Source organism: Pelodiscus sinensis, chromosome 5, assembly GCF_049634645.1.
Source record: "Pelodiscus sinensis isolate JC-2024 chromosome 5, ASM4963464v1, whole genome shotgun sequence".
Taxonomy (NCBI): Eukaryota; Metazoa; Chordata; order Testudines; family Trionychidae; genus Pelodiscus; species Pelodiscus sinensis.
The window spans coordinates 60,540,242-60,564,898 of NC_134715.1; the positions used below are offsets into that span (position 1 = coordinate 60,540,242).

The following is a 24,657-nucleotide window of genomic DNA, read 5'->3' on the forward strand; positions in this document are numbered from 1 at the left end:
GCTTATCCTGAGCAGTAGATCGGGTCAGGCGAGGACCCATGCGGTTCCAGGATCCGGACCAACTACGAACATCAAAGGATCTTTCCGTTAGTCCTCCCTTGAAGCTTACAATTAGCTGAGAGGTTGTAGGTCACGGACATCAATCGCCATTTAATGTAATGTATACCCCTGTGTGTGTGGGACTGCACTATCTTCTCTCTTTCGTGGGTTAGGGTGGGACAGTTATAGTTGCTGTATATGCTGATGTTTGTTCTTTATTCTCAAAAATATATGGTTTGGCCCTAAATTATTGTCTGGCTTATTGATTACTAAATTTGTTACCTGGTGATTAGATACAGGCTACCAGGGAGAATCTGACTTCTGTGGAGAGAGTACCTTAGGCTTTAATTAATTGCCCACAGCAATTGTTTACCTCCGCTCTCTAGGTAACACATAAGTGTTGATCAAAATGCTCAAAAAGGGCTAGACCAGAGATGTTTAAGCTCATGTTAGCTGGCTCCAACTGGACAGGTATCAATAATAAACCCGTCAAAAATTCCCTCTTTTATAACTGGTAACAAAACAAGTGACATCACTGCCAATTTCTAAGTTTAGCTAAGAAATAATTTGGGCACTTTAGAACTGGACTTTAAGTTTAAGAAAAGAATTTGTCATTTGTTCTTTCTCCTAGGTCTTTTGTTTCTCTCTTATTAGATATATTCCTGGTCTTATACCTGCAATAAAGCACATCTAATACTACATGCTAATTCATTCTTTTATATATCTGTCTCATGTTACAGAGGGATATTGTGTTGTGAGTGCTGGCCCCTTATTATGTGAATCCTGGACCAATTAATATTATCTACTCACTGTCACCAGTGACACAGGGAACTAAACCATACATGTGAGAAGTGTCCTGATTGGGAGGATGAGCACGTGAATGGGATGAGACTAATTTTATTTTGTAAGGGGTCCAAGTGATAGGAAACCAGTTGTGGATAATAAAACCCCTCCTGTTTACTGTCACATAATATACATATGGCAGTTACACAGTTGCCTATGTGGGAAAGTATATATTATATATAACTATGTTTTTAGCTGTACTTTAATTAAACTTATCAGCTGGATATAAGGAGAATGCAGCTGAACAATGTCATCAGACTGTGTTGTAACTGGACTACAAGCAAGTAGTCCATTGATCACTAAGAATTCCTGCCTTTGATGATGAAATGTTAGGATCTTCTACATGGAAATTTAATCAACAGGTTGAACCTCTGTGATCCTGGAATCTCTTGCCCAGCAACATCTGTGATCTAGCAGGACCATGGATGTTGCTGGACCAGAGAGCCCCTGGACCAGGGAGACTTGGGAGTGAAGCAGCAGGCTGGGAGCCAGGAGTCCAGTATCCTGGGAATGGCTTCAGAATGGCAACTTTGGGGCAGCAGAGCCCCAGCAGTCCCAGAGCTGTGGAACTCCAGCAACCCAGGGGCAGCAGAGCTCTGGCAACCCAGGAGCTCCGGCAACCCTGGCAGCTCCAGTGCAAAAGAATCCTGGCAGTCCTGGCAGCACCAGGGCAGGGGAGCTCCAATAGCCCCAGGACTGCAGAGCCCTGTAGACTCTGGAGCTGCTGAGCCCTAACAGCCCCAGGTCAGAGGAGTTTTGGCAGCCCTAGCAGCACTGGGGCAGCTGGGTCTGGTATCCCTGGGGCAGGAGGGGAGCCAGACTGGCCAGAAAGTGAAGCCAAGAGGGGAGCCCAGTGGGGTCTGCTTATGGACTCTCGGACCATCCAGAAGAGACTGGAGTTCAACAGCAGAAGGTCAAGAGTTGATCGCCCATGGTCTGGCAAAATCCCTTGTTTGGCACTGGTCGGGTTGTGAGGGTGAGGGAGATCCCACCTGTACAAGAATTTGAAAGGCATAAATATCAAGGAGGGAGACACATGATTTGGAGCAGTCTAAGAGTATACCAAAGAAAAGAAATGCTATGAAAATAAATAAAGAACAATTTTGATTTTTCTAATGGTAACAGAGTGTGTCTCAGGAATGCTTTGCAAATGGTGGGATCTACAGCATTACGCTATGTAATAGTATGATTCATTTACTTTGAACTATAAACTATACACCATGAGGAAAAAATTTTCACTGACATGGGGGAAGTCTTTTCAATCTCTAATGTCTATTAGTCTAGCTTTGTAAAACAAGCACATTTTATTATAATTTCTGACTTATGTTATAGTGTCCAAAGATACCAGTTATGACTGGAGCCCCATAGAACCAGACCGGAGCGGGCAAATTCTCATCCATGGGGCGTATCGGTCCACAGGGTTAATGCCTGGCAGGCTCCCACCTCTATGTTTACCTGCAGATATCAGATGATTGCAGCTCTCATGGGGGAAAGGGAGGTAGCAAATAGGACAGGGCCTCGGGGAGAAGGGGCAGGGCTGTGGCTTGCTTTCCCCAGCTGGCCCTTCACCCACTGCCCATGGTTTTGAGGATCTAAATCTTGATTTTAGGTGTTTAAAATGCTATTTAGCCACCTAAATTCCTCAATTAGTTAGCCATATACGAAGAGATGTGGTGAGAGCCTGAAATCAGAGGTTTTTAATTTCAATTTCAGATTAGAAGCAGTCTCTTGTTTATTTCAATCCCTCAGACTACACTTAGGTAATATGCTGGGAGAAATCTAAGAGTGACTGAGTGGAACAATCATTTGCTTTTTCGCATTCTGTAAAAATCAACAAATTTCCCAATCTTACCTGGGAAGTAAGACTAAAGACATTATCTATTGGGACAACTCTACAGCAAATTGAACATAAATTAATTCAAGATACATTTAACCTTGGCAGCTTGCTAACCAAGAAGGATGTAATCGCTTTTTAGATGAAGAACCACTTTGAATCTAGCAGGCAGCAAACTCTTGACTTAAAGGTTGAGGAAAAGCTGGCACTTAAAACTAAGATCTCTGCCACCAAGAACAGATAAAATTCAATTATTACCAATAATAAAATGGACAAGATCAAATCAGCCATGAACTTTAAAAGAAATCTGAAGAAATTTTATAGCTCTAACACAAAAAATGAGGAAGATCATATGAAACCTGCCAATATTGGAAGAACCTACAATATAGACCTTCAAAGCTTAAAAGGGCATAGCCTGTCCTGAGATTAGAATGCGTTCAACCTTTTTTAAAATTATATTTTTTATTTTTCATGTGTGTGTTTTGTAGAAGGAGTTATGTCTTGTAAAAATATCCCAATATTCTCCACATGCATTTGTCTGCAACCTTGTCCCTTTTAATTTGTCTAAAACAAAATAAGCAGCTTTGAACAGACTTTCTCAAAGGAAAAAAAAGTGTTGCTATGTACAAATGCTATTTTCTAAAACCCTAGGCTATGTCTAGACTGCATTCCTCTGTCGACAGAGGGATGCAAATCAAGCACATCAAAATTGCTAATGAAGCTGGGATTAAAATATCCCATGCCTCATTAGTATAAACATTGCCACCGCTTTTTTCCAAAACAGAGATTTTTTGAAAAAAACCCGGCAGTGTATACGTGGATCTGTCAAAATAAACTCTTTTCCAACAGTTCCTGTAAACCTCATTTTTTGAGGTATATAGGATCTGTAGAAAAAGGGTTTATTTTTAACAGATTCGTGTCTAGACTGCCTTTTTTTAAAAAAAACCCCTCTATTTCAAATAAAGCGGCGGCCATGTTTATGCTAATGAGGCATGGGATATTTAAATCCCAGCTTCATTAGCAATTTCGATGTGCCTAATCTACATCTCTCTTTCAACAGAGAGGTGTAGTCTAGACACACCCCTACATTTTGGCTGTCTCTGTAGCCATGTGGAACCCTATTGTCTTTCCAGAGGATGATATGTAGATGTAGGGATTTACCTTCTGTGAGACATTTCCACAATACGGACCAATTTTGTCCCACAGTTTTAATGAAATGATAGCTTTAATGCTAATAAATAGAAAATAAAACTATATAGGATCAGAGGACTTAGAGAAATCACTTTTAGTACCTGCAAAACAAGAAATTCTCAGCTAAACAAAAACCATGGAATAGTGTATAGGACAGGGTGGCAAATACTAACCCACAGGCTGGATCTGGTACCTGACGGGTTGCCACTGCTATATTTACCTGTGCCTCCATAATTACCGCTTCTGTTGGCTGAGGATTGCCATTCCCAGCCAATGGGAGCTGTGGGATGTTGTGTTCTGGACTGTGCTGCTTCCTGCAGTTCTCGTTAGCCAGGAAAGGCTATGCATGGTCAATGGGAGCTGCAATCACCTATACCCGCAGAAACACAGGTATATATAATGGCAGTGGCCCACTCTGGTGAATCACTGCCATTTTATTGCCCATCTGGGTATAGAATATAAAATAATCCTACAGATACTTGTTTGCACTTTAATAGTTAAATAGCTATTTAGTTTCTTATACCATGGCATCATAGGCCTTTAAATGAATTTATAACTACCTGTTCAAGCTCCAGTTGTGTTATCTTCCATGAACATCTGAACAATGGAATTTCATTGGTATTAATGTTCATGGCAAATTTCAAAGCATGTACAGAAATATTAATTGATTTTTTTGTGCGTGTAAGCATTTGTGCTAGAAGGAATTTTATACACACCCAACTTTACAGAAAAATACAGGTTGAACCTCTCTAGTCCAGCACTCTTGGGACCTGACCAGTGCAGAACCAGAGAATTTTCAGAACCACAGGAGGTCAATATTGTCTAGCAGCATTAGAAACACTTCCACTGTTTACTGGGCTCCTCGGAAATGTTTAGGGATAAAGTAGAGCTAAATAACAGTACAGAACACTGTGAGCCCGGACTGGTGGCAATAAACAAACTTGTTTTGTGTTTTGTTGGTCTCCTTCTGCAGGTTGTGAGAGCCATCAGCTCCATCCTACAGAGGAGGGTCATTCATCTGGGAGACCTGGACCCCATAGTGGCCAGACTTGCTGCCCTGGGGTTCCCAAACTGCAATGGGACCAGATCCTGATCTGTGCACCTGAACATCAAGCGGCTCAGTATATCAACCGAGGGGACTACTTCTCGATGGTGCTGCAGGCTCTGGTCAACCACCATGGACAGTACACAGTCATTTTTGTCAGGTGGTCGGGCAGAGCACACGATGTCTTCATCTTCAGAAACTCCAGCCTATATGGGAAGCTGGGGGTGGGCACATTCTTCCCCTGCTGTGATTTTGTGGTTGGCGACATGCAGATTCCACTGTGCATGGTGGGGGACGCAGCCTATCTCTGATGCTAAGGCTTATGAAGCTTTATACTGGCCACCTGGACCCTAGCAGGGACCAATTTAATGTCCACCTCAACGGGTCCAGGATTCAGGACGAGTGCACCTTTGGCTGCCTCAAGGCATGGTTCAGGTGCCTCCTAACCTGCCTGGATGTGGGGAAGCATAACATCGCTGAGGTGGTATTGGCATATTGTGTCCGTCACAACATTGTGGAGAGGAAGGGAGAGGCCTTCCTTCTAGGGTGGGGCACAGAGCTGACCACGAGGGGAGACCCCTTGAGCAGCTGCAGACAGCTGCCATCCGCCAGGCCCATCAGGCTGGGGTGTGCATCTGGGAGGGCCCTGAGGGAGAGTTTCTCTCAAGGACCCCAATAACTCTCCACAGAGCCTCCTACCTAGGGGCCTCTGGCTTGCTGCACTACCACTATCCCACCACAACCCCTCCCTTCGCCCCTTCCCTGACTTCTCAATAAAGAAACCTGTTTAGTTTTGAACAAAATGAACTATGTATTGATCTTTCAATCAAAAAAGCTGGGAAGGTGGGGCTCATAACCTGGATGGGGAGGAGGGCTGAAAACCTGGAGGGGAAGGGGGGCTTGGAATGTCTCGGGGGCATGGCTGGATGTGCCATTTTGAGTCTCATCAGACTTGGGGTTGGGTGAGTCCTGGGACCACAGGGGGGTGGTCAGGAAAGAGGGCTGGAATGGGGTTAGGGATGGCAGGGGGGCAAGGAGAGGAGGCATGGGCCACTCTGTGTTCTCCCGGATCTTCTGCGCCAGGGTCTGCTGCCTGTCGCTCAGGATGCTGACATGCTGCTGCATCAGATCTTCATAGACCCTGGCATGCTTTTGGGTCCCCCAGCCTCTGGTGGCTGTCTTGGTTGGTGTGGATAGCCCCTCAATTCCAACTAGTCCGGCTGTGGAGACCCAAACAGAAAGAGGGAGAGGCGGTCAATAATCCATGCAGACACTGTCCCCGAGGTTGTGCCCTCCTCTGTGCATGTGACCACTAGTGCTTGGGCCAGAGGAGGGGGATGTCCCGGGAGCAAGGCCACATGTGGCCTTCACAGCAAGCCCTGCATCGCAGGGGTTCCAAAGTACCCAGGGAACATGCTGCCCGCTTCCCCACCCCCAGCCCACGGACAAGCAGGCAAGGGAAGTGTCCGGCCACCGCGGGATCCCCCTATGGATGGCAGAGGAGCTGGGAGAAGCCTGGCCCTCCCTGGGGCCGCATGCACACCTGCAGTTTGCAGCGCTGCCTGCCGGAACAGGTGGTGTCTCACACATGCAGGCATGCCTGTGTGCTGTGGGCAGCACTCCTCAGTGTGTCTGAAGCTGTACCTATGCCCTGGTGGCTAGCCTACTTCCAGCTGTGACAGGTGGTGGGAAGGAATCTTCTCCTGAGGCCAGACATGTATGAGGCCTCCCCTGAGCCTGGGAGCAGGATTCCAGTGTGCTCAGGGACTATCTGCTGAGTCCACGTGGTGAGCACTAACACTGCACATGGTTCCACGTGCATGGGCTGCAGCACAATGCCCAGCCCAAGGAGGCCAAGCAACGCTCGCACCACTCCCCTTCTGCACTCGCCTCCCCCGCCCTGTGTGTGTGACAAACTGAGAGCACTCACCTGAAGATCCCTCCCCGGCATCAGACCATGTCTGGGAGACATCCAGGCTCACCGGAACTGGCTCCAAGGAGAGCGTGATGGTGGCCATGTCATCCACCTTCTCTTCCTCCTGCTGCTGTCCCTGGTTGTCCTCCTCCTCCAGATGGGCGATGATGGGTGTGTCAAGGTTGCAGTCCACCACAAAAGGTAGGGTTTCCCCACCCCCCCAGGATCTGGTGCAGCTCCTGATAGTAGGGGAAGGTGTGGGGTCCTGCCACAGAGCACGAGCTGCACTCTCTGTCCCTCATGTATCTCTGGTAGAGCTCTTTCACTTTTCTCCAGACCTGTTGTAAGGTCTGGGGTGGGTGTCCGTGCTCCACCAGGGACTCAGCAATCTGGCCATAAATGTCCTCATTGTGGCAATTGGAGCTGAGATTGTAGTGTCTCCTTCTTGCCCCACATCTCGAGGAGGGACAGGATCTCTGCTCCAGAGCAGGAGGGCGCTCTCTTCTTGGTCCCCCTGGGTGGGTCTTGTGAGTCCTGCTCATGCTCCCTGAGATGACCAGGGGGTCTCAGGGAGCTTGTGGTCCACCTTGGGTGAGCAGGCCGGTGGCAGGGAGAGCCGCATGGTCAGGGTGCTGCTCCAAAGCCAGCTTCCTGCCACAAGTCTTGTCGAGGGTGCCTGCAGCTTTAAGAGGTGCCAGGAGACAGGAACTGTAGAGTTGTGATTACTTTGGATGGAATGACCACCAGGGCTCCTTTGTGTAGCACTGGAATTGGAATTTTGTAACTAATAAGTCAGTTATAATGTATGTTATAACAAAAGTTTGGATTAAACTTAAATACAAGATGTAGACCTCAGCCAGGCAACTTTGTTAACTTAATTCTAGCTTTGTTTGATGTTAGCACGTTGAAGTGAAGGGATGAAATACTGCAATACATAGTGATATTAGTGTTAGATAGAAGATAGTAGAAGTTGTAGAAGATAGAAGTTAAATGTTGAAGGACTTTGTAACTTCGTTAAAGTGACTAGAAGTACCCTTTGTTTCATGCTGCAGTTCTGAAATGTATTGTTTGTATGAATGAGGGAGAGAATGTTTTAGGAGAGATAAGTGTGAAGGCCATTGCATGCCCAAATGGTCAGAGGAGGGGCCAGAGACTCAGAAGCACCAAATAATAATCAAAGCACACTGAAGATGCAGACTACATGGGCAGACTGACAAACACTAAAGCTAGAGGCAAGCACCCTTTGATAGGGAACCAATCACAACTTTTGCTGGAAAGACAACACCCCTGAGGGGTCGTCAGCATACTGATATCAGATGACAGTGAGAACAACTTCTTCCCAATAAGCACATGTGGTAGAAAGACTGATTGAGATGCTGAATGACTAATTACGACCTGACAAGGCAAAATGCATCGACTTGCATGGAAGGAAAATCCTATAAAAGATGGGGTGTCTTGTATGGTTCTTCGGGTTCTGTCTTGCAAAGCAAGACCATGAGGAGCATCAGTCTGGACTGACATGAACCTAGCCCCTTCCTCACACCCGACCTATCTGGCCAATAGGTTGGGCCGAGCAACAGACTGGTAACTATTCCATCAGTAGGATGTGTGTTTGTGCATGTGTATGTGTAAATGCGTATGCTAATTTGTTATATTGTCAATAAATGCGGCATGTTGCCTTATCCCCCTGAAAAAGGTCCTGTGTGCTTCTTATAAGCATAACACCTGTGTTATTTCCTGAAAGCCTCTTCTTTCAAAATAAATCCCTCTTCCCCATCCACACACACCTTTTTCCGAAAGAGCTCTTTGGAAAAAAGCTTCTTCCTCATAGAAAGAGGATTGCCGCTTTCAGAAAAATCCCTCTGTTCTTTAGATCTTTTTTGAAAGAACGCAACTGCAGTGTGAACATAATTCAAGTTTTTCTGTTTTTCAAACAAACTCTATAGTGTAGACATAGCCAACGTGTCTGCAGAGATAATTGTATCTTCACTCTGATTGTTTTATTGACTTCCTGCTCAGCCAGTTGGCTGTTTTCTAAGACTTTGATTTAGCACAGCTTGACAGAAAAAGGTTCTTTTTACAGGACAGTCCCAAAGGAAAGGATGAGTGCCCTTGAGAATAGATGAAGCACTTAAAGAGTCTGGTGAAACATTTGGTTATCCAGAAGTGTCCTTTTGTGTTGGTTCCTGGATCCTGGGCCTTTCCATTATGTTTTGAGGATGAAGAATGGAATCGGCATGAGTATTGCTGGTGGATTATTGGAGCCATGGTGTGAGACTGAGGACATGTTTATCAGTTTCAGTGGGGAGACATGAAAGTCCTTGAAAACAAGTGTTTATATTTGATGTCTTGGAGAAAGGGAAAATGCTCCTTTGCAGGATGCTTTCCTGCTGAGAGCCAGATACTGTTGTAGGAGCAGAAAGACAGGAGAGTCTTCTCTAGATTATTTTTGTACTGAGCATATGGTGCTTTCTCAAGAGAAGAAGAGTAACTAGGTCATGAATTTGTGTATGGAAAGGGTCACCATACACCTTTGCCTTTACTTTAGCCTTCAGTGTTTCAGTTCTGTGCTACAGAAAGAAAAGGCAGCTGATGTGTTTCTCTCATTGTTGGGGAATTAACCCAAGCACACAAAAGAACAGATTCCTTCATCAATTTAGAGGCTCCAGACTCCATAATAGAAATTAACCTACAGAAATAAATTGGAACAATGGAAAGGACATTTTTAATTTCTTAAAGATTGGGGCTGAGCCTTTCAAAAGGACCACTAAAATTCAACAGGAGTTGAGCTCCTAAGGGACCTAGTCTTCCATGACAATCCCAGCCTTGGAGAATCTATACTCTGCAAAGGGGTTTCTGGTTCTAGAATACAGTACAGTAGGTGTAATAGAATTTATAGGCTCATTAGAGACCAGATTTTAACCTCAATTCCATGGCTGATGAGTTTGATTCCTTAAGCTACAGCACCTGGATTTGAGGAGATACTTTATTCATATGTGAAAATGGATGTTACTTGCATTATTCTGAGTGCATATTTTAATGACTGAAAAGAAAATGAGGATCTTTTAACAAAATTGATAAACACATTTTCTATAAGAAGTTTATCTTTTAGAGCGAAAAGAATAATTCACACTGAATAATTTACCCAAGAAATATAACTTCTTTTCTGCTATATCCAAAATAACTTCTGCTTTTCTCACATGTATTCACTATTTGACATTATTTTACAATTTTGGGATGAAATATCTAATTCCATGGACTGACTCTGAACAAGTCTCTCTGGAAATTAATGGTTTGCTATTTAACAGCAACATCACTGCTTGCCTTATTCAGAAGTGAAGGGAAATGAAGTGGTCAAAAAGTACCTCATATTCCTGTAAACGAGCTGTGTATCTTATAATGCACATCATGCCTGGTTTAGCAGCCCTATAGCATTGCTGTTCACATGGACTGTGTCTAGACTACATCCCTCTTTCGACAGAGGGATGTAAATTAGACACTTTGAAATTGCAAAATAAGTGGGGATTTAAATATCCCATGCTTCATTTGCATAATTATGTCTTTTCGAAAGAGCGCCATTTCAAAAGTAAAACCACGGTCTAGATGCGGTTTTTCAAAAATGGCAGTCTTTTTCAAAAAATTAGGAGTGCAAGATCGTTCGAAAAAGCCTGCCATTTTTGAAAAACCATGTCTAGACCGCGGTTTTACTTTTGAAATGGCACTTTTTCGAAAGAGCGTCATGATGCTATTATACAAATGAAGTGTGGGATATTTAAATCCCGCTCCATTTGCAATTTTAAAGTGTCTCATTTACATCCCTCTGTTGAAAGAGGGACGTAGTTTAGATGTACCTATATAGTGTAAGTGAGTTGGAAGTGGAGAGTCACGGCTTTGGAGAGAGTAAAGCTTTTACTCTACTCTTATCCCCTATTACTGAAGTGTAAGTCAGAAGAGATGTATTTGCACACAGGAGGATGAAATCTGCCATTAGTTAGGGTACTTGTAGTAGAGTATTGGTCCCCAGCTCCTCTTCCCCAAAGCCCTTCCAGCATGAGACAATTTTAAATTTAACTTCCACAAGTACATACACATGCAGCTTTGCAATCAATTTGCTATGAACAGTTGTGCTAGTAAAACTCAATCACATAAATGTTCAGATAAATTAAACTCAACATGGGAGGAAGGAGTTTAGAATGGCCCATGGGAAATACACTAATCATCCAGTAAAATTCACAGATATTTCTATAACACCCACTTAACTCTAGTATTTATAATCCTCTTAGCTTGGCTAGTTCACAACCACTTACAAACTTTTGGATTTTTCAAAAGACAGCCCTTCTTAACAACAACAGGACACATCTGTCTACAAAGTGTTGTCTGGAGATAATCAAAATGGGGAAGTGAAAGTGTGATATCTTTTCAAAATTTTTATTCCTTATGTTTCAATTATTAATGATTTTTCATTATAAATTTTTGTGTGAAACCTTTATTGATTTTTTTTCATTTTCAAAAACTTTTTAGATATTTTGGGATTCCTTTCCTATTCCTCTTTAAATAAAGGGGAAGTGGAGGGAAAAGAAAAAATGAAAAGCACTATTTTCTGATTTATCAATATAATATACAGTTTAAAAAAAAAACAATCTGAGGAACTATCCCGGATTGAAGTGTCATTAGAGGAGGTTTTGGAACAAATAGAAAAACTTAATGTTAACAAATCTCCGGGACCGGATGGCATTCATCCAAGGGTTCTAAAAGAACTTAAATGGGAAATTGCTGAGCTATTATCTGTGGTTTGTAACCTATCCTTTAAATCGGCTACCGTACCTAATGACTGGAAGATAGCCAACGTGACACCTATATTTAAAAAGGGCTTTAGAGGCGATCCTGGCAATTACAGACCGGTAAGTCTAACTTCAGTACCGGGCAAATTAGTCGAAACAATAGTAAAGAATAAAATTGTGAATCATGTAGAAGAACATAATTTGTTGGACAAAAGTCAACATGGTTTCTGTAAAGGGAAATCCTGTCTTACTAATCTATTAGAGTTCTTTGAAGGGGTTAACAAACATGCGGACAAGGGGGATCCAGTTGATATAGTATACTTGGATTTTCAGAAAGCCTTTGACAAGGTCCCTCACCAAAGGCTCTTGTGTAAATTACATGGCCATGGGATAAGAGGGAAGGTCCATTCTTGGATTGAGAACTGGCTAAAAGACAGGAAACAAAGGGTAGGAATAAATGGTAAATTTTCAGAATGGAGAGGGGTAACTAGTGGTGTACCCCAAGGGTCAGTCCTGGGACCAATCCTTTTCAACTTATTCATAAATGATCTGGAGAAAGGGGTAAGCAGTGAGGTAGTAAAGTTTGCAGATGATACCAAATTGTTTAGGATAGTCAAGGCAGAAGCAGACTGTGAGGGACTCCAAGAAGATCTCACCAAACAGTGATTGGGCAACAAAATGGCAAATGAAATTTAATGTGGATAAGTGTAAAGTAATGCACATCGGGAAAAATAACCCCAACTATACGTACAGTATGATGGGGGCTAATTTGGCTACGACAAATCAGGAAAGAGATCTTGGAGTTATCGTGGACAGTTCTCTGAAAACTTCCACACAGTGTGCAGCGGCGGTCAAAAAGGCAAATAGGATGCTAGGAATTATTAGGAAAGGGATAGAAAATAAGACCCAGAACATCTTACTGCCCCAGTATAAAACTATGGTACACCCACATCTTGAATACTGTGTACAGATGTGGTCTCCTCACCTCAAAAAAGATATTTTGGCCTTGGAAAGGGTTCAGAAAAGGGCAACTAAAATGATTAGGGGTTTGGAACGGGTCCCATATGAGGAGAGGCTAAAGAGACTGGGACTTTTCAGTTTAGAAAAGAGGAGACTGAGGGCGGATATGATAGAGGTCTATAAAATCATGAGTGGTGTGGAGAGGGCTGATAAAGAAAAGTTATTTATTAGTTCCCATAATAAAGGAACTAGAGGACACCAAATGAAATTAATGGGTAGCAGGTTTAAAACTAATAAAAGGAAGTTCTTCTTCACACAGCGTGTTGTCAAACTGTGGAACTCCTTGCCAGAGGAGGCGGTGAAGGCTAGGACTATAACAGAGTTTAAAGAGAAGCTGGATAAATTCATGGAGGTTAGGTCCATAAAAGGCTATTAGCCAGGGGATAAAATGGTGTCCTTGGCCTCTGTTTGTCAGAGGCTGGAGAGGGATGGCAGGAGACATATCGCTTGATCATTGTCTTCGGTCAACCCTCTCTGGGGTACCTGGTACTGGCCACTGTCGGTAGACAGGATACTGAGCTAGATGGACCTTTGGTCTGACCCAGTTCGGCCGTTCTTATGTTCTTATGTAACCAAATAGTTTTTGCTAAAACTTGCCAGTTTTGTCAAAAGGCTACTTTTTCATAGAAAAAATTGTTTGAACATTTTTTAATCAGCTACAGGCAGTCCCCGGGTTACGTACAAGATAGGGACTGTAGGTTTGTTTTTAAGTTGAATCTGTATGTAAGTCGGAACTGGCGTCCAGATTCAGCCGCTGCTGAAACTGACCGCCAGTTCTGACTTACATACAGAATCAACTTAAGAACCCCAGGCGTCCTCAATTCAGCTGCTGCTGAAACTGATCAGCAGCTGATTCCAGGAAGCCCGGGGCAGAGCAACTCTGCCTCGGGCTTCCTGTAGTCAGCGCTGGTCAGTTTCAGCAGAAGCTGACTTGGGGACGCCTGGGGCAGAGCAGCTGGGGTGCTGCTGGGTTGCTCCAGTAGCGCTGCTCCTCGGCGCTACTGGACCAACCCAGCAGCACCCCATCTGCTCTGCCCCAAGCGTCCTGATTCAGCCGCTGCTGAAACTGACCAGCAGCGGCTGAATCAGGACGCCTGTGGCAGAGCAGCTGGGGTGCTGCCGGGTTGGTCCAGTAGCGCCCAGAGCGGCACTGCGGGACCAACTGGCAGCGCCCCAGCTGCTCTGCCACAGGCGTCTGGAGAAAAGCCTAGTCTGCTGGGGGGGGGAGGGTGTACTAGCTGCGTCCCTCCCCACCCCAGCAGACCAGGAAGACGCGGGCGACGGACCAAGATGCACCGCGGTCCCGCCACCTGGGTCCTCCGCGGCTTTGCTCCCAGTCTCCCTGGTCTGACAGGGAGACGGGGAGCAAAGCCTCTGAGGACGCCAGCAGCGGGACAGCCGCGGGGCGTCTGGGCTGTCCCGCTGCCGGCTTCCCCGAGGCTTTGCAAAGCTGCGGGGAAGCCAGCAGCGGAGCAGCCCAGGCACGCCTGGGCTGCCTCGCTGCCCGAGCCCCCCCGTGGCTTTGCTCCACGTCTTCCTGGTCTGCAGACCAGGGAGACGCGGAGAAAGCCCCGGAGTACACAGGCAGCAGGACCGCGAGGTCCCGCAGTTCGTGTCCTCCGGGGGAGCCCCGTTCGTAACTGCCTATCGGGGACTGCCTGTATAGTGTTGTTTTTGATGTATTTCTAATGCAGCCATGAAGAGTTCTTCATTATTAGGAGGTGTTTCACTTAGGGTATGTCTACACAGCAACATTATTTAGAAATAAGTAGCGTTATTTCCAAATAACTTCATCTGCATCTACACAGCAGGCAAGTATTTCAAAATAATGTTAAAATACTGTCAAGCTGGAGGACTTCTTGCTCTGGCTCCTGATACTCTCATTGCATGAGGAGTAAGGGATGTTGGAGGAAGAGTGCTCTATTTCGAAATAAGTGCTGCGTAGATGCTCCCAATACTGAAATAAGCTACAAAATTGACACAGCTCAATTTGCACAGCTTATTTCAAGTTAGGCCCTGCTGTGTAGACGCACCCTTACACAGCAAGTACAGTAATGTTAAACTACTGAAGGTAGTGTTTATAGTACCTGAATTTAGACCATTGTTTTATGCTGCTCTAGTGAAGTGATCAGTTGAGTCTGACACATATCCATGTAGTTTCCCTGTATTTTATAAGTATGTGTTGCATTTTTTGTGCTTTTCTGTGGAAACAATTTTTCCCCCTTTCATTTTGCATTCAATAATACTATTTTGGCCTGGCATGGATATCTCTGAGTACTGGCCAAATTGACCTCCCTCAGATGACCATAAAGCAAAATGATGGAATTAAAAAGATGGCACTCTGGCCAGTAGAATAGGTCTGACTAATGCAGATTCTGAAGGAGAAAAGGAAGGTTGCAGAGGGTATTTCTACAAAACACTTTTGTACATTCTGTAGCTCTCTAAATTTAATTTTTAATTGAGAGCACATAGCTTCCATAAGGTGAGGACCTAGTTTTTCTCTAGTGACTGCTCTTTAAAATCATACTTTAAAAATTATTAGCAACTGAGAGTGTCAAGAATTTTTTGGCTGGTTCACAGATGCCTACCATAAGTGTTGTTGAGCAAAATCAGCTCTAGTGCTAGCATGTATCTAGCATTTCACTGTTGTATTTACGATGGCATTTGAATGTGGCTGCAGGATACATTCTGCTTCTGCAAATAGTCTGCAGTGTCAGCCAGATGTGAACGGATAAAGCAGACAACAAAAAGGTGTTAAAAATGATCAAGCATAGATGCTTAAAAATATAGCCCTTGCAGCCAAACTCAGGCTATTATCAATTCTGGGGAGTAAAGTGGAGGGAGGGGAGAAGAGGAAAGGCATGTACTATTGCTACAAAAGGAGCTAGCTCTTCTTGACCAGAAGCAAATGCAGCATTAATACAGACCTGGCAGTGGCCCCTGGCAGATTAATCTTGTGCAAGATATGGTGTGATGAGGTTAGGGGCCATGCAAAGTAGAATACATTGACCTTCACTGTGAGTTTTAAGGGATTCAGGAGTTAGTTTTTGTATATCTTGAATGATCAATACAAGCTTGTATATATAGAGAAGAGGCAGCCTGACCTTGGCTTTTATTTTTACCTTGATGCCATTTTTAGTGGCTTGGGAACTAAGGTCTGAATATCTGGGTTTATTTTTCATTATAAAGTCACAGGTATGGAAATAATAAAAATCATTTATAAGATTAAAATGTGTCTACAGAGTGTCCACAGAAGACAGTGAAAGCAGATTGCTGTATCAGAACAATTACCAATGGTTGTGAGAGAGAGCGCTGCTCCCAGGTAAGCATGGGCAGTGTGATGCTGTAGGTTGCCATTTGATGTCCTGGTTAGTGTATGCAAAACATGAAAGCTGAGACTGGTAGCTTGTGTGTAAATGAGAGATCCTAATTTTAGCTTAGATTGAGAGTGAATGCTTTTCTTACTGATGGCATGCCCCAAAACCCAGTGAAGTAAGACTTCCATTTATTCCATAGGCTTTGGAACAGGTCCAGGTCACTACCAGCCAACTTTTCAAAAGTGGGTATACAAAAATGTATGCCTGATTTTCAGAAGTACTGAGGATTTTCAGAAGTACTGAGCATTTCCAGCGTCCATTGATTTTAAATGGACTTGAGAGTGCTCAGCATCTCAAAAAATCAGGCCAAAGATATCTTAAAATAGCATCCAAAGTCATTGGCTACTTTAAAAAAAAATGTGGTCTGAATCCCAAGGTTATATTTTGGGTAAACATTTGGGGGGGTGGGGGTGGGAAGGGGAGGCGGGAGGAATGTCATTCTGGCATTTTTCAAACATACAAATGATATAATGCCTGTGGGTGAAAAATTACAACTGGCAAACCCAAAGAAGATTAAAAGTGACTAAATCATATAAGCTATTGAAAAAATAGAAAAGATAAAGCAAACAGCTAACTCAATTTGATGCTACAGCTGAGAGTCTGTGTATTTGCTGAGAAGCTCCTTCTGCAGCTTTCAAGCAGACTATTCTCATCAGGTGATGAGCAGGGGATGAACAGCTTAGGGAGCTTAGGTTATAGACATAATAAACGTTCAAAACAACATTTCCAAAGAACATGCAAATGACAAATGTAAGAGCACATGCCCAAAGAATAACTTACAATTGCTGCATCCGTCACAACAATATAGCAAGACCAGCAGCTCATTATGCACAGGAACAACCAAAATTTGACAGCTTTCAGCTACATTTTGCTAGAAAATAAATGTTATCTTGATTTCTCATAGTAAATGCTTTTAATGATGCCCCTGTGGGCAAGCTGTCAGGTAGCATACATATCATTTTCCTCTAAAGATGAAAAATGTCAACGAAGTTTTCATGGTGTTGCTCAAACACAAATCCTCTGCATCTTTTAATGACCGTATCCATAATACCTTAAGATTTACACAATTTTCTGTTGAATATCCAAATGTTGCTCTTGGAAGAGCATGGCAAACATGGATATATTAAAACTGCTTTATTGTTATAGTTTTGATTTCCAACCAGCTGAGCATTTGACATTTTTTTAAATATTCTGATTATTGTAGAGTATTTGGAAAAAATGCGGAGAGTCAGTTCTTTAGCTGTGCCTGAATGCATAAAGAAGTTTGACTGAGCATCTTTACAGAGGCAGAAATTCTTATGATTCCCCCTTGATGAATTGTAAAAGACAATAAAGCCATGGTTTTCAGAAAGAAAAGACGTTTTAGGGGGCATAAATACATTACAAACTGCTTGTGGTTTAGCTCTGATTATTCTGCATTACATGTAATATATAATCTCAGGAACTGCTCAAAAGGCATTAGGAAAAAATACATTAAGATAATTTGTTTCAGAGACTCCTCGACTCATGGTTGCTTACTTAGTGCAAAGCTAAATAAAACTTTATCCTGAATGTAATTTCTAAAAATGTGATAGTGCAGGAATTCTGTCATTGACAATGAAAATATAAACACATTGACTAGAATAAATTAGAAACCAAATAAAAACACATTACACTTTTGAAAGTTTGGAGCTGTTAAACTTGAGGTGTCCTATATAACTTAATTCCCTGTGCACTAAATGATGCAGAGGTCAGTGAGGAAAAATACTATGTGATCACATAGTTAAAGACTGTATCAGAATGCAGAAGCACAACAGCCCAGAACTAAGGTGGCATAAGCAACCATGAATCTGTCATTTCCTAACTTTTATGGTTTTCACTTTGCAACTTAAATAACCTTCATTTATCACAGGGGTTTTGTAAGTAATTTCTTGGTGTTTTTTCCCCCAAGAAAAGAGCTTATAATCTATTTTAGACAAGTGTAATAACCCTCTATCATGTATCATTAGCAGGGTAGAGCTCTGAATCTTCAATGTTATACTAGAGATTTCTACTACTTGAGCTATAGGACTAAACCACAATAACTGGAAAAATCTATTAGTCAAAAAGGGGAGAGGGGTTGCTGGTATCCTGTGTTGGGCTCAGAAGTTGGTATGGTAGGGAGGGGAACTGTTGCTTTATGTGGTGCATCTGGTGGGGGTGAGCTTATGAACCATTGGAGCAAAGTGTTAGGCAGCTGTCTGAAGGGGCTTCACTTGCTACACTCTAGTTCTCTCTTCCCCCTCCCCATTCTAATGTGTCTGGTGACTTCTCCAGTAGATCCAAGTGTTGCTAGTTCAAGCTGCTTGGGAATTCTCAGCAAAACACTTTTCCCTCTTCCCTTATCCAACCAAAATATATCCTATTTTAGCAACACAATCCAGAAAGGTTTCTCAGGTCCAGGATAGAAATTATGATTAGCACAGAAGCTGACACTATGACATAACCCGGTGTTTGGAACCTGAAATGTGTGAGATTCAGATTGAGGTCTCTGCTCAGTCTTGATTTTGAGTAGGCACTAGGAAGTGAGTTCTTGCAGGGTAGTGTTGGAAGTACACCCCTTTACACCAGCTAAGTATCCCAGCCAGCAGGATACAGAAACAGTTTCTCTGGTTGTATTAGGATTTAATTTTTAATTTTTTAATATTTTGTACAAAGTGGAACTTTCCTACAACAGGGATTGAGAGAGAGAGAGACACTTGTATTTTATAGCTTTGTGTTTAGGACACTTAATCCTGGGAAGTGGAAGACCCACAGTCATAACCCTTCACTGAATCAAGTAGTAGTGCTTCACTCAGAGGTCCATTTGCAGGAAAAGTCCTGCTCTGTGATAATGTAAACTTTGAGAAATTTAGCTGCTCATATTTAAGAAGTTTCTACTGATCACGTGAAAACTAAAGTCAAAGTCTCACAACTTAACCAGAATTTGTGGAGATTATCACAGAGAAGACATCCCTCAGAATTTCAAGCCCCACTTCCAAAATATAGGGTTAGTACAGCTAAATAAAAGATGGCCAGAATTTTTGTTTTTAAGCCTAGTTTCAGGGAGTGTTATTTCCCATACTGACCAGGCAAGAGCTGAATTAGATTTAGAGGGACCAACAAGCCAATTAGATTGCAAAAGCAGGAAGGGGAGATTTAGGCTGTTTGGTAGAAGCTAATTAGAAGGAAGCTCACCTGTGAGAAAACAGGCCTTCTGTAAAACCAGGAGGTTGGAACTAGTGTGGAAAAAGCAGCAGGGAATAAGCCAACAGTCCCCTTTCCTGAGCTAAGGGAGAACAAACCTAGCAGAAGGCATACAGGGGTGAGAATAGGAATATTAGTGAAGAGGTAGATATTCGCTGTTTCTTACTGGGTCCTGGATTGAAACCTACAGAGAAGGATAGACCTGGGTTCCACAACCAATCTCTGCAGTGTGGTTTTGTTACAGGCAGGGAACAAGAAGACTGCCAGAGTTGCTGCTAGAGTGATTGTGTAAGGGCAGCAGGCTTGAAGGTTGCCTGATACTGCTTGTGGATAGGAACTTTGAAGACTACTGGGCTGAGTGCATGAAGAGGCTGCACCAGCTCCTGAAATGAAAAAGGGACAGAAGACTGAGGGAATGAGCAAGAGAGAGTTGGAGTTCACCTACAGGAAAGGGTGTGTGTCTTATACAACTAATCCTCAGAACTGCCAGCAGAAGATGTTGCCTAGTGGTAAGTAGAAAACCCCATCACAATGGAAAAAACAATCTTTTTCCCTAGTCTCATTTTTGGAAATAACTGAATCACTTTAGCTAAAATGAATTACCCTGAGCAGACACTTTGTGTGAAAAGTATAGCCTAAAGACTTAAAAAGCTGCTTTACCAGAGCTTAATAAGAAGCCTGAGGTAATATTAGTGTTGGTAGTCCCACCTTTAGCTAATTTTATATAAACGTCTGATTCAGAGATTCAGTTAAGAGCTGATAGGAAGCTGAGTGTGAATCTACCTTCAAATCTGAAATTTCTCAGGGCTTCGTGGCTCATATTAAAAACATTGTTTCAGCTCACAATTGATTATGGAAGCAGATAAGAGCTAGGGTGCTCCAAACAGATTAAAACTTCCCCTTTCTTACACTATTTACACGTGTTTATGCTTGCTCATTATAGGCCTGTGCCAGTGCTCACTGAAATCAGTGGGAGTGTATTCATTCAATTTATTGGACTAGGAATCATTTGTTGGTCAATTGCTTGTTAATATAACCCCTTTGTTTGGCAAAAAGGCTTTCTAGCATGCTGTGAGTTTGATCTTGTGACAGATCGTTTGGTTCAGCTTGATCATGTATGTGGACAACTTGTTTCTTGTTTTCATTATTACTGGTTCATTGCATTTACAAAGTTAATATAGGATGCTCTCAGGATTTAAGCAAAAGCACATGTAACAAAATACTTTTTACTGGGTAAGCAGAGCAGTATCATAGCTATGAATATAATACAAGACAGATTTGTCTTGCCAACCAGTCATTCTTAAAAGGGAAACCCACAAACGAAAAAACTGGTGGTTGGTGTATTAAGGAAAGTAACAAGAGGAGTAATTGGAGAATTTGCTTGGATACTGAGGTGAAACCGTAATTGTCTAACAACTAGCAAAAAAGCGAGCTCAATGAACTGATAATTCTGCAGGCATTTTCACCACTGTACTCAAATGTGTTTTGTTATGGGGAGATGAGTGTTAAAGTGGCCATGTAGCTGTGTGTTGGTTCCCCTCTCCATCCTCCCCCCTGGGGGACCTCATGCTTTATATGGTGGTGAGACTCAAATACATTCTGAATATTTTTCTATGTGACTTACAGTTTTGAGTAAAAAAATTCTTTTTTTTTTTTTTTTTGTTAAGAATGAGAAATTCTCACCATCATTGTGCATTAGACTTGCACCAGGGTGGGGCAGAGGAAGATTATATGATGCTGCTTTGTTGCAAACAAGTGTACTAATAATGCTTTCATTGCTATCTCAACGTGGATACTTTATTCCTGGCAGTGTCATAACTTGCCCCTTCTATATGACAGTTGCCTGAAAACTAAATGTATCCCCCCTTTAGTCCATTTGGTCAAATCAATTTCTTCCAGTTGTGTTATTTCCAACCTCCCCTGATTGCTATCAACTGGCAGTTTCTGATGTTGTTGTAGTGAAAATGAGGTTGTTGTAGTAAAAATGACCTAAGTTTCTGTATTATCTGAAATATGATTATGATGTGGCTGTGGTTAATTTTTCAATTACAAATAATCAAAGTGGTCTTATTTCCTGGACATAGTGCATTGACCTGTGCAATCAGTTGTCAGGAATATGTCAGTGCCTAGCTCAATGTGCTATTTTTAATTTTCTTTCTTGCATGGAAATATTTAGTAAGCTTATTGAATAACATTTGCACATAGTTTTAGCATACTATTAATGCATAGTATTTAACATTTGCTGTAAGTATGCCTGGCAATTTACATGGAGAATAATAATAAGGTCTCTTCCCAGAGCTGATTTTTGTTTTAGAAGCCACATGGGGGGAAAAAATCATTTATTAACGAACCATGGGATCAATACAACAGAAAATATCTTCAGATTTCACTGCTGCCCAAGCTTCATACGACTATTTGCTTGCACAGGACAAAACAGTGCCAGAGGATGCTGATTCTGCATGAACCTGGTGTGTCCTGAAGACAATTTGGTCCACCATAGAAGCCAATGAAAATATGCTACTCTCAGGTGAGAGAGGGATATCTGCCTATAAGTGAGTCTCATATTCCAATGGACTGTAGGTAATGCGCCTCCCTCCCCTTCCTCAAAACTGGGAGCAAACAGAAGGAAAGAACAGTGCATGCCAATTGTGAGAAGTATCCCAGTACCCAGGAGTTGACAAGCAAATAAAGCCCCAAACCTAACACACACGTACCATTTTGTTGGGGATTGGATGTGTGGTTGTGTGTGCATTCTTTTTTTAATAAAGAACTAGATAGTGAAAAGGTACAAAGGTAAATGTCTTACAGCTTGTATGTTTGCAAATACCATATATTTCAGTGGATTTCTAATGGATTTATGTAATAATGCAATCTTACAACTTGTTCAGTCTTCAAGACTAGACTTTGTTGTTTTTAAGTAAAAGAAACAATATCCCCTTCAAAGCAGAACACCTAAAGTATTCGAGGACGAAGAGCTCTCACTTCTGTTGGAGAGCAGTAGCGATAAGACTTCTATGCCCAAAGATAGAAAGGAGTGTAAAGTGAAGGCAGCCATCCTTCAATACCCCCCAGGTGACTTGCTCTTGGGTGGAGCAAATGCCTGCCTCTGATTAATCTGGAGAGTGAAGCATGGGAAATTTGATACTGAGACTACCTAGTGGCCAGTGGAGTGATAGAGCAAATTAAGAAAGTCTTATAGTGTCCTCCTCTATCCTCCATCCCTTCTCTTGATGTACTCTACCCTTGCTCTGCCTTTTAATAAGATTGGACATTTAGTGCCAGGAATTGAGGGATCCAGGTGGAAAATAAACTTTATGTATGTGTTGTGTTCAGGAGCCGCTGCAGGAGGAAAAGCACTAATATATAATAAAACATATCATGATGCACATGTGTTTACAGAGTAACTGTTCTGTCACTGCAAGCATTCTTTTTCTGTAGTTTTATTTCTCTTTTAACCTAACTGGTGGTGTCAATTCTGGGTTTTGAGCAGAATAATTGATTCTGCACATGTACACAGGGAGAGAAGGGTGTAAGATGCCTTCTCTAGGTCCCTACAAAGGCCAAGGATTACAGAACAAATTCCATGGGGTTGCTACTCTTTCTGTTGAGCAGGTGGGTGGAAAGTGTGTGGGCAGGGTTACAGCATGAGAAGTAGCTGCTACTCCTCTGCATTATTTTCCAGTAGAGGATTAATTTTTCTTGGAGAGAACTGAAAGGCAGGGAGGACATGGTGACTCAGACATAATTCCCTCCCTGTTTCACTCCTGGAGTTGTGAAGCTGATGAGCCCCTTGGTAAAGATTAAGAAAGGTCTAATTCTAGCCCTTTACTTATAAGAACTTAAGGGCAGGGAACACAAATTCATTTGTAACTGCAGAATATATAACTCACTTCCGAATAATAAAAGGTAAATATTACTTGCATGCTGTAATTTACTTAGGACATTGCAGCTGAAAGGTAACTTGATTTTTGAAAACAGTTTTATCAGAAAACTTTACTGCACGCTGCATTCTCAGATGATGTAATTATGGCTTACAGACGTGTTAAATATGAAAATCCTTACATTCTCTAATAAGCACTGGGAACAGATATAAATCCTGTTCAAATTGCCATTAACAGGCATAAGTAACATTTCCATTACAAAACCTAAGCTTTATTTTATCCCACAACTCTACCAACCTCCATGATATCTGAATACGTTCTATATATCCTTGAATTTCCACTTGTTTCCCAGTGCACCTCTTCACTCATCAAATGGCTTTAGAAATTCTTTTCATGAGAGGAGGCAAATGAACACTTGAGTGCCTCAGCTAGAGGTGACGAGCTCCTGGGGAATTCCAGAATTTATTTAATACTTTTATTGCATCTATGAAGAGATGTAAGTTCAATTTTCCAAATTCATAGTAGCATCTTCTTTGGAAAGTGATGTTTAAGGCACTTGGCATTACGTAGATCACATAACATTAAGTTTTATAAATGGTAACGATTTTGGGGAACTTGTGAAGTTACCTTCTACAATACTTTGACAGGTGAATATTTCCATTCTGTCATGGACTCCCATTAAGGGATAATGGGAGAGATCATTGGACTGAATCTTCTGGCCTGACCTTGGTGTGCCTGACTTAGATCATCTGGGAATTTGATCTTAGACTACCTAATGGCCAATGGAGTGCTAGAGCAAATTAAGAAAGCCTTATGTTCTCCTCCTTACGTTCTCCATCCTTTCTCTTGATATACTCTGCCCTTTCTCTACCTATTAATATGATTGGACATTTAGTGCCAGGAATTGAGGGAGCCAGGTGGAAAGTAACCTTTATGTATGTGCTGTGTTCAGGAGCCACAGAAGGCTGCAGGAGGAAAAGATAGAGATGTATTAGTGATTCCTTCCTTATTTTCATCCCTATGAACCTCCTTTCATTGCAATGAAAACTCTTTATCAACTACCAGAGGATAATTGGGTGGAGAAGGCAGGGTCACAGTAGTGCATCCCCAGATCTTACTGCCCTAAGTGCCTGCTCTGCACTTTGAAATCCCTTTTGTTCAGGGCCCGCTAGGGAGTAAAGAAAGGGTCTGAATCCCCAGCTTTCTTGATCTTCTACCTACCCTTTCTCAAATGCTTTAGGAGGCTCGTGGCTTCCATTCTCCATGAACCTTAATGCTTTCACCAATATAACTTCTGATGCTGTAGTTAAGATCTATTCCATTGGTCTGTCATTAATCGGGAAAATAACTAGGACTTTTCTCTGTACCATATTTCAAACTTCTGTAGCCCAGTCTTTCCACGGAGCATATAACACCCACATTATTATCATGTTATTAAAAACTCCTGGCAATACTTTCATGTCATAGGATGCTCAGGAATTCAGAGCTTCAATTAAGGCTTTCATGGATGCATGATGACCATTTACT

At 42.4% G+C, this 24,657-nt stretch overlaps 1 long non-coding RNA gene across 1 annotated transcript; it reads left to right on the plus strand.

The window, feature by feature from the left end:
• The first annotated feature begins 19,273 nt into the window (after nucleotides 1-19,273).
• LOC142829439 (uncharacterized) lies at nucleotides 19,274-22,635 on the plus strand. The gene is made up of 2 exons (XR_012903851.1): nucleotides 19,274-19,758; nucleotides 21,677-22,635. It is a non-coding gene; the product is annotated as an uncharacterized LOC142829439 (long non-coding RNA).
• Nucleotides 22,636-24,657: the final 2,022 nt, after the last annotated feature.